The sequence below is a fragment of the Oryctolagus cuniculus genome, chromosome 19, assembly GCF_051225735.1.
Source record: "Oryctolagus cuniculus isolate XC-2025 breed Fujian yellow rabbit chromosome 19, ASM5122573v1, whole genome shotgun sequence".
NCBI classification, from domain to species: Eukaryota; Metazoa; Chordata; class Mammalia; order Lagomorpha; family Leporidae; genus Oryctolagus; species Oryctolagus cuniculus.
Genome location: NC_142885.1, coordinates 44,991,493 through 45,002,172, shown reverse-complemented (window position 1 = coordinate 45,002,172; position 10,680 = coordinate 44,991,493). Strand labels below are relative to the sequence as shown.

The 10,680-nt window shown below is 44.2% G+C and overlaps 1 long non-coding RNA gene across 1 annotated transcript; it reads left to right on the top strand.

Moving 5' to 3' along the window:
• Window positions 1–4,065: 4,065 nt before the first annotated feature.
• Window positions 4,066–10,602, top strand: LOC149120534 (uncharacterized). The gene is made up of 3 exons (XR_016226214.1): window positions 4,066–4,432; window positions 7,534–7,634; window positions 10,184–10,602. It is a non-coding gene; the product is annotated as an uncharacterized LOC149120534 (long non-coding RNA).
• Window positions 10,603–10,680: the final 78 nt, after the last annotated feature.

Genomic DNA, 10,680 nt, shown 5'->3' with positions numbered 1-10,680 from the left:
ATTTCTCTTCTCCTACTAGATTTGGGTTTGGTTTGCTGCAGTTTTTCTAGGTCCTTGAGGTGCGCTGAAAGCTCATTTATTTGGTACCTTTCCAATTTCTTGATATAGGCACCTATTAGAATGCATGCATTTTAAAATGTTGTACAATACATAACATGAAATTGTTTATTTTAAAAGACATAGGCAACATAACCTTTAAGCAACGCTGTACATTCTTCTCTTTATTCTCACAAATTGATAGAAAACAGTATTTTAATTCCCATTTTAACTTAAAGTTTTTGTCTTGAGGCCTGACATTGTTGTGCAACGAGTTAAGCTGCCACTTGGAATTCCAGCATCCTGTATCAGAGTTCTGGTTTGGGTCCCACCTGCTGAACTTCTGATACAGTTTCTTGCTAATGTGCTTGGGAAGGAAGTGGAAGGTGGCTTAAGTATTTGGGCCCCTGAAACTCATGTAGGAGACCAGGATGGGGTTCCTGGATCCTGGCTTCACCCTGGCCAGACTTGGCTGTTGTGACTATTTGATAAGTTAACAGTAGATAAGACTTCTTCCCTCTCTCCCTCCCTCCCTCCCTCCATCCCTCCATCCCTCCATCCCTCCCTCCCTGTCTCTCCTTACCTCCCTCTCTCCCTCTCTACCTCCTTCCCTTTTTCTCTCCACCAACTCTTCCCATCTCTGTAACTCTGTCTCAAATAAATTATTTTTAGAAAGCTTTTATTTAATAAATATAAATTTAATTTTTTGTTTTGTTTTGTTTTTATTTGACATATAGAGTTATATAGATAGTGAGAGAGAGAGAGCTAGACAGAGAGAAAGGTCTTCCTTCCATTGGTTCACCCCCCAAATGGCCACTATGGCCAGCGCTGCGCTGATCTGAAGCCAGGAGCCAGGTGCTTCTTCCTGGTGTCCCATGCAGGTGCAGCGGCCAAGCACTTGGGCCATCCTCCACTGACCTTCCAGGCCACAGCAGAGAGCTGGATTGGAAGAGGAGCAACTGGGACTAGAACCCAGCACCCATGTGGGATGCTGGCACCACAGGTGGAGGATTAACCAAGGGAGCCCTGGTGCCGGCCCCAATAAATATAAATTTCATAAGTACAACTTTTGGATTATAGCTGTTTTTCCCCCCATAACCACCCTCCCACCCCCAAACTGTCCCACCTCCTACTCCCTCTCTCATCCCATTCTTCATTAAGATTCATTTTAAATTATCTTTACACACAGAAGATCAACTCTATACTAAGTAAAGATTTCAGCTGTTTGCACCCACAAAGACACACAAAGTATAAAGTACTGTTTGAACACTAGTTTTACTGTTAATTCTCATAGTACAACTCATTAAGGACAGAGGTCCTACATGGGGAGCAAAGTGCACAGTGAATCCTGTTGTTGATTTAACAATTTACACTCTTATTCATGACCTCAGTGATCCCCTGAGGCTCCTGTTATGAGCTGCCAAGGCTATGGAAGTCTATTGAGTCCACAAACTCCATCAGTATTTAGACAGGGCCACAAGCAAATTGGAAGCACTCTCTTCCCTTCAGAGAAAAGTACATCCTGCTTTGATGACCCCTTATTAGGTAGATTAGAATGCCTTAAGGGCTGGTTCTGAGGCCAGAGTGCTGTTTAGGGCATTTGTCATTCTATGAGTCTGCTCTGTATCCTGCTTCCCATGTTGGATCATTCTCTCTTTTTAATTCTATCTATTATTATTAGCAGAAACTTGATCTTATTTATAAGATCCCTTTGACACTTAGTCCTATCTATATGATCAGTTACACACTTAATATGACCACTTTAATGTGTAAGATGGCATTAGCACCTGCCAACATAATGGAATTTGGAGTCCCATGACAAATTCTTAGCTTTACTCTTAGGTGTAAGTCCTTGGGAATGTGTGCTGAACTGTACATCTCCTCCCTCTCTTATTCACACTCATTTTTTTAAAACAGGGATCAATTTTCAATTGGATTTAAACAACTAAGGATAATTTTGTGTTAAGTAAAAAGTTCAACCAATGGTATTAAGTAGAAAAAGAAAATACTAAAAAGGATAAAATAGTGAGCTGTTCCTAGACAGAACAAGGGCTGGTCAAGTCATTGCTTCTCATAGTGTCAGTTTCACTTCTACAGGTTTCCTTTTAGGTGCTCAGCTAGTTGTCACAGATCATAGAGAATATATGATATTTGAATATAGCCCTACCATATGACCTAGCCACCTCACTCTTCGGAATTTACCCAAGGGAAATTAAATCAGCAAATAAAAGAGCTATCTGCACCTCCATGTTTATTGCAGCTCAATTCACAGTAGCTAAATGCCTGTCAATGGAAGACTAGATAAAAAAAAATTATGGGATATGTAAACTAAGGAATACTATAAAGTGGCAAAAAATGAAATCTGGTCATTTTCAACAAAACGGAGGAATCTAGAAAACACCATACTGAGTGAAATAAGCCAGTCCCAAAGGGACAATTAGCAAATAAATAAATTATTAAAAATTCTTTCTCTTACCGAGGACAATAAATCCTTTTTTCTATGCCATTGGTTGCTAATTGGCAAAAAAAAAGGTACTTTGTTTATTTCAAAGAATTCTCTGTAAAGTGGATTTTTCATCTGAAATATATATTTTGTAAGTGTTTTGGAAAATAGTTGTCATTTATTTTGGTATTTCTGTTATACAAGTCATTTTAATTTTTAAATTTATTTTTTATTTTCTTTTTGTTTAAAAAGAAGAGAGCTAGCAAGTGAATGAGGCAGAAAGAACTTTCCATTTTCTGGTTGATTCCTCAAGTGCCCGCAACAGCCAGGTCTGGGGCAGGCAGGAACCCAGAAATCTCTGAGTCTCCCATTTGGGTTCCAGGGACCCAACTACTTGCACCTTCACTTCCATCAGCCCCAGGCTTACATCCCCAGAACACTGGAGTTGGAAGCAGAGCTGAGACTTCACCTCAGGCATCCATGGAATGCAGGTGTCTCAGGTGGCATCTGAATCCCTGTGTCAAATGCCAGGGGGATTTAGTTTTTATTTTACTCAGTGAACCTTCAGAATGCTTGCTTTTGAGGAAACTCTTAGTAAGGCTTTTGACCACACAAAGCCAATGATAGGCACTGTGTTTTCCCTTAGCATTTTTCTCGTTTTGTGTATTTAAAATTGGTAATATTTAGTATATCAAGAATGTAGTTTTGTGACATAAAATCCTAGCCAGTTTCCCCAAATCAACAGGCATCATTTGTAAATAATCCACCTTTGCCTAGTAATATGAAATGTAACCACTATCATTATAAATTCTTATGTATATTTGGATTTTTAGTCACTTGTCTTCATTTATTGGTCTGTTCAGTGGTCAGTAAAATATGGAAATTCGCACATTTTTATAACCTCAAAGCCATTCTTTATATATTACAAATCAGTGTCATCAAAACAATAAGAGCATGTATAACCCAAAAAGTTTAAACCCCTCTTCTTTTATTTGGTTATATAAAATAGAAAAACAGATAAGAAGCTCACATTTTGAGAAAAAAATGAGTCTTCCTGTTCAGGAACATGAAACGATCTTCTGCACGGATATAAAAGGGATACTGGAGGCCGGTGGGGCGGCTCACTAGGCTAATCCTCTGCCTAGCAGTGCCGGCACACCAGGTTCTAGTCCAGGTCGGGGCGCCGGATTCTGTCCCGGTTGCCCCTCTTCCAGGCCAGCTCTCTGCTGTGGCCAGGGAGTGCAGTGGAGGATGGCCCAAGTGCTTGGGCCCTGCACCCCATGGGAGACCAGGAGAAGCACCTGGCTCCTGCCTTCGGATCAGCACGGTGCGCCGGCCGCGGTGGCCATTGGAGGGTGAACCAACGGCAAAGGAAGACCTTTCTCTCTGTGTCTCTCACTGTCCACTCTGCCTGTCCGAAAAAAAGGGGGGGGGGGGATACTGAATTCCACTCAAACAATTTCAGCCCGGAAACTGATATATTATGGAAATTTTTTCTCTCATCTCCACTTTTCTATAATGCATGCAGCAGTGTGTGTGTTTAACGTGTACACTAAGCTTTGTTGAGTTTGGTTGATGATGTCACTTTAAGTGGCCAATACAGCAGTCTGTGAGGAGAACTGTGAGTAGACGAGAAGCAGCTGAAGTTTCGGCTCTGTTGCAGCTTCTCAGAAGCCGGCCGAAGCGCTCGGGTTCCCTGTCCCAGGCGCTGCGGGGTCAACACAGGTGGCGACCCCTGCATCACGGTGACAGGAGGGCCCGGGAGGTGCGGGCTTCTCCCATCACTGCCAGCTCGCCGTCCCCTACCTCTTCTGGTCCCTGTCATTTTCTCCCAGCCAAATCTTCTCGCGGACCCTGTGGCTCGGACGATAGGCCAGCCGCGATTGATTCCCGGAATCCTCAGAGGTATCAACGGAGAAGCCCAAGAGCCGCCGGCTCCTCCTACCCGCCAAGGTGAAAATCTTCTTCATCGCCCCTGCCGGCGGCTCTGGAGCCCTGGCTCTGGGCGGATAACAGTGGCCAAACAGCCAGGGAATGCGTGTGCGGAGAGGTGGGGGTGGGGGCGTGCGGCGGAGGGGGGGGGGCGGCCGGTTCGCTGCGCATGTGCAAGCTCCAGGGGTTCCCAAACAGCGATTATTCTGCCTGTAAAATTGAGGATACTTGCCTGAGTGTTAGGGACGTTTTGCAAAAGAAAGACTCATCGCTGTGCGCAAGCCATCTCTGCACTCACCTGGGACTGCAGTGGTGGAAACTTCACCACGATGAAGGCCTCATTTCCGGGAAAACTCTCCTTGCCCCTGGTTTATGACCCCTTCTACATCCTTCTGGGTCCCAGCCAGTATCCCTTGAAATTTAGGGGGTCCACAACAAAAGGCTGTTTTCATGAGTTCCTGCAGGTGGCGGTATGTGTCATTATGTGAAAGTCTGTGAGAACTCAATGCGCATCTTGCAGAAAACACACAACCCCACTTATGCACACCTCGTGTTGTTTGCTCTTTGGCTCAGGGTTACCTTTAAGGTTTTCTGACTTTCACTTCTTGCGATTTTCCCTAAGTGAATCTTTAGTCCATGACGACTTTTGGAGCATAGTGTAATATTTAAGAGCTTCTTTTGAAAACAGCTTTTCAGAGACTCTCTGTACCCAACAGTTCATCTTTTGGCATTAGGTTAAAGGTCACTTTATTTTATCCGAAGTCCCTAAGTTCTGTTTTTGAGTGTTACTGTCTGCTTCCTGAAACAGAACCACTACCTTTTATCAATAAAATGTACAGCATTTTGATGTCCGTTACGGTATCAAGTTCCTGCCTGCTTATTCCTCTTTTTAGTGTTCTTTTGGTAGTGTTTACATTATTTAAGATGAATTGTTAGTTACTTTGCCAAATCGGAGGATTCCTTAGTGGGATTTGATTTTAATTGAGTTAGGAAAATAATTTTAACAGAATCAATCTTTTGTAACAGTCCTACTGAATAAATATTGTCTTTGTTTAATTCTTAATTTTGAACTTTATTTATTTGAGAGAGAGAGCGCCCCCAGCTCCTCCACTGGTTCTTACTCCAAATGCCCTCAATGGCTAGGATTGGGCCACACTGAAGCCAGGAGCTAGGAACTCAATCACGGTCTCCCATTTGGGTTACAGGGACCCAAATACTTGTGCCATCACCTGGGACATACCAGGATGCACGTTAGTAGGAAGCTGGAATTGAGAGGAGCTGGGGAAGGGGCAGTGTTGTGACATGGTGTTAAAGCTGCCGCCTGTGATGCAGCATCCTATATGGGCCATGGTTTGTGTCCTGGCGACTCCACTTACCATCCAGCTGCCTGAGAATGGTCTGGAATAAGCAGAGGAAGCAGGCTCAAGTGTTGGGACCCCTGCTGCTGACATGGGGCCCAGACGTTGCTAGTTTCTGGCTTCATTGTCTCTCTCAACTCTGGCTTTCAAAATAAATAGTTAAAAAAAAAAGCAGAGAGGAGCTGTAACGCAAAACCTGATACTCTGAAATGGAATGTGGGTGTTCCAACTGGTGTCTTAACTGGCAGGCCACAGGTCTACCACTGTACTACACATTTTACATGAATTATTGTGAATTACCATCTCAAACAGTTTTTGCAACAAAACAAAATTTTACCTCAATTTTCTATCAACTTTTTGAAATACCCACATTTGTGTATATGTGATTTCAATAACTTGAGTAAGAAACATGTGAGTACAACTTCCAAACAAGGCTTTAAAGTATTTAACTGCCTAACACCAGTTTCTTTCTTGGTCCTTCCTGATTTTCCCGTTATCTCCAGCTGAGCAGAGTTGGAATCCTGAAAGCCTCCAGCCCTGGGTATGCTGCATTGCTGTTGATGACAGGCCACAGAGACATACCAGTTTAGATGTTCTACCCTGATCATGCCCATAGCACATATAAGCTAAAAGTTTGTTGCAATTCCCAATAGTCTTCCAACATTAGCATGAAATCTATGAAGATTAAATGAAAATTAATAGTATTTCAGTTCTCACTTCTGATTTTTTAAGATTTATTTTATTTGGGCCGGCGCCGCGGCTCACTAGGCTAATCCTCCGCCTAGCGGCGCCGGCACACCGGGTTCTAGTCCTGGTCGGGGCGCCGGATTCTGTCCCGGTTGCCCCTCTTCCAGGCCAGCCCTCTGCTGTGGCCAGGGAGTGCAGTGGAGGATGGCCCAGGTGCTTGGGCCCTGCACCCGCATGGGAGACCAGGAAAAGCACCTGGCTCCTGGCTCCTGCCATCACATCAGCGCGGTGCGCCGGCCGCAGCGCACCGGCCGCGGCGGCCATTGGAGGGTGAACCAACGGCAAAAGGAAGACCTTTCTCTCTGTCTCTCTCTCTCACTGTCCACTCTGCCTGTCAAAAAAAAAAAGATTTATTTTATTTATTTGAATGAGTGAGTTACAGATGAAATGATTTATGAGAAAAGGTGCATTGCTAATCTACTTGAATTGACACCCAGTAAGCAAAGTTTCCTGGCCTCATCCCTAAAACATCAACTGAGGTTTTCATTATCCATGGAGAAATACCCATGATTTCACTTTCAATATTAAACCATGGCCATCATTTATAACTTTACTATTCACATTGAAGTGAGGATTAAATTTTGTTTTATATTGTTCAGATGACTGCTGAGGTGTCTGAACACCTGCATTGACATGTTTCCTATTTCATAGTCCATATTGCCATGTTTTTCATGCTACTTCTGGGATCCCCCTTAACTTGTGTTTCTCTGCCTGTCTTTGCACATGTTTTTACTGTGTCATTTGAATGGTGTAAGACTATCATTGACATTTAATAAACGGTAACCTCTCTATTATGGATTGGATATGACTTGCTCCCCCAGCTCATTTAAACTCCAGAGTCTTATGTTGACAATTGATCAATTTAAAGTAGATACTTGTTCTAATTATGGCTTTCGTTAGGTGAATCTGCTGGAGGAGACTTTAGGTCTTGCAGGCTTGCCCTCAGAGAGTGGTTCTCATGAGAAGGTTGGTTGTTTAACCTTGGCATGCTTGCTGTGTCTCTCACTGTGCTTCCAGGCTCACCATGGGATCATCCCTCCACACAGGCTTCACCATCGCCAGCCTCACCAGAGCTAGTCTATGTGGCTGTCCGATATTCAACTAAGGATCTCCGAGCTGTAAGCAAAAATAAGCATTTTCTTTCCTGAGTAGCTCCTCTCTTGTATGTTAAAGTAATGAAAAGCTGACTTACCTTCAATACCAATCACAGGAGAAAGCACAGACCTCCTGTATGAGGTGTTCAGCAGCAAGGTAGGTGCCATGCATACCAGAGCTGGCAATTTTTTCTTTCCATTTACTAGTCCTCTGCACCTCAAGGCAGGCAGCCCACATCATACACCCAGAAACCCAAAGTGATGTCAGTGGGGCAAGTCAGTCACTAACTGTGTCAGCTCTGAATTTTGCAGGATTTTGGAATGCCTAGATCATGATACTACTACTATGTGTTCAGGTCATATTTGATAAAGGGATTGCAAGAATGATTTAATACAGTTGGAAAGTTCAACATCTTTAAAGAAAAACTCCACAAGCTAAAGAAATAATTTTTCTATAGTAATGACTATTACTATTTGCTGTTTTTTAATTTTCATAAGGACAGATCATATAAAATGTTTATTATTAATACATAGGCAATAAAGTTCTACACTTCCTCCTCCTATCCACCCCCCCACTTACACCCAGGAGCTCCATTCTCGCCTTTGTACTCTTATGCCCGTCACTGGTGCCTCTGTTGTGATCACCAGCTCTGTATTGCGTGCTTTGTGTTGCTCCCCTGTTGTAAGGTTCTCATTCCTCAAAGTCAGAGACAGATCTTACCCCTTCCAGAGCCAGGCACATTACCCCTCTCCCATGTCACATTTGCATTTTTGCTTTTGTAGGCCATCTCTTTCCTCATCTAAATGGACACCTGCTGTCACCTGCTGTTGGGGTGGTGATGTAGCCCACTGTATGTCATCAGAATATCAATCCAAGTTACAGGGCCCCCAGACAGCCTCACCCTTGTATTGTAAATCCCTGCAGTACCATCGGGACATTTTTGTAATGATTTACAATGAGAGAAAAGATCGGTGTAGTTTACAAGTCAGTTCCCTCAGTGAAGATCATCATACCAGACGTTGGAGGTGGAGGTGTTGGATGAGGCCTAAGAGCCCACGAGAGTGTAGGGGGTGACTGGTAGCCCATGAATGGTACTGAGGGGATACCCATGGGGCTCAGGCACATAGAGGAATCCTAGGAAAGAAGGGGATAGTCCTACATCCATATTGAAGGGCAGAGCACAAGTTCACGTGTGCAAATATATCAGTCTGATGGATGCAAGCAACACCAATGAATGCTGAACCAGAGTAGAGGAAGGGATAGGCGCTTCTCCACCTGATATCAAATAAGGAGCATCAGAGTCACAAAACTCTCCTATTTCACTGGGTCCTGGCAGCCTGAGGAATGAAGGGAAGTCACAGGGATAAATGGATGTGGCATCACATCTGCATGTGTGCAGGCAAAGAACAAAGAAGGCAGGGACTGTCCCAGAACATAAGCAGAGCCTTTACTGGTTTGCTGAGTTAAAGAAACATTCCATAGACAACATCTATGTCCAGGGCCACCCCAGCCTCCCATCCTTAGTTATGTTCTCCAGGGCTGTGGATATCATTGATCACCCACGTGGAAATCTGATGAATTTTCTCTCTTAAAATGCACAGTCCCCTTGGAGATACCTGAAAGGTCAATCATGACAGATTGGTTTTCCTCCACCACCCACTGGAATTCAAATTTAAAGCCCAAGCTATTGTATGACATAGAAAAGTGACATATCCACCTTCGTTTGAGTTTCTATAAAGTTAGAAAGTTAGAGTTAAGATGACTTGCTGCTAAGGCCTTATACTTTTTACTAATGTTTTATTTACTCTTTAAATCCATTCGGCCGGCGCCGTGGCTCACTAGGCTAATCCTCCGCCTAGCGGCGCCTGCACACCGGGTTCTAGTCCCGGTTGGGGCGCCGGATTCTGTCCCGGTTGCCCCTCTTCCAGGCCAGCTCTCTGCTGTGGCCAGGGAGTGCAGTGGAGGATGGCCCAGGTGCTTGGGCCCTGCACCCCATGGGAGACCAGGAAAAGCACCTGGCTCCTGGCTCCTGCCATCGGATCAGCGCGGTGCGCCGGCCGCAGCACGGCGGCCATTGGAGGGTGAACCAACGGCAAAGGAAGACCTTTCTCTCTGTCTCTCTCTCTCTCACTGTCCACTCTGCCTGTCAAAAAAAAATTACGACTTATGGATTACTTTGGAAATTTATATTCATTAAATAAAAGTTAAAAGAAAAGAATAAACTGCTACTTTGTGTTGCGGTGTGGGTGCAAACTGTTGAAATCTTTACTTAATATATACTAAATTGATCTATATATAAATATAATTGAAAATGAATCTTGATGGCGAATGGAATGGGAGAGGGAGCGGGAGATGAGAGGGTTGCGGGTGGGAGGGAAGTTATGGGGTGGAAAGCCATTGTAATCCATAAACTGTACTTTGGAAATTTATATTTATTAAATAAAAGTTAAAAAAATAAAAAAGAAAGAAATCCATTCATGAGAGAGACTTGTGAAACCTCTCACCATGCTTGTATGTTAGGTTCTACCTGAAGTACTGTGATCAGTTATTTAGTATATTTTGTCCCCATCAGTGACTGTGGGAAACACGAGGAGTTCCAACAGAAAGGATCTACCCAGAAGGGGGCCACTGAGGAGCTACAGGAAGAACCAGAGTCAGAAGTAGAAAGAAGTTTGCAGAGGTTCTGTTCTTGGTTTGTCTCCTTGTGCTGGCTCAGCCGGGCAGGGTTGTTCTACACATCAGGTGGGGTTACATGGCAGGGAATTGGTCAGGAGAGTATGAACATCCCAGGTGGGAGAGGTGACCACCAAAGAGGAGAACAGAGACCCAGAGTCCTGGTTTGTGCCATCCCTACTTGCTCTTGAGACTCCCATCCTTATGTGTGCCCAACTGGTCTGTGGATCATCTCCCACTGACCTCTGAACCCTGCTCCCAAACCCTACTTTGACCCTGACACTCTTCACCCTGCTCTCCTCTTCCTGCCACACTCCTCCTCATCCCCAACCTAATTATGACCTATTACTGCCACACCCCATCCCCCACCTAATGGATAGCCAATCACTGCCCTGC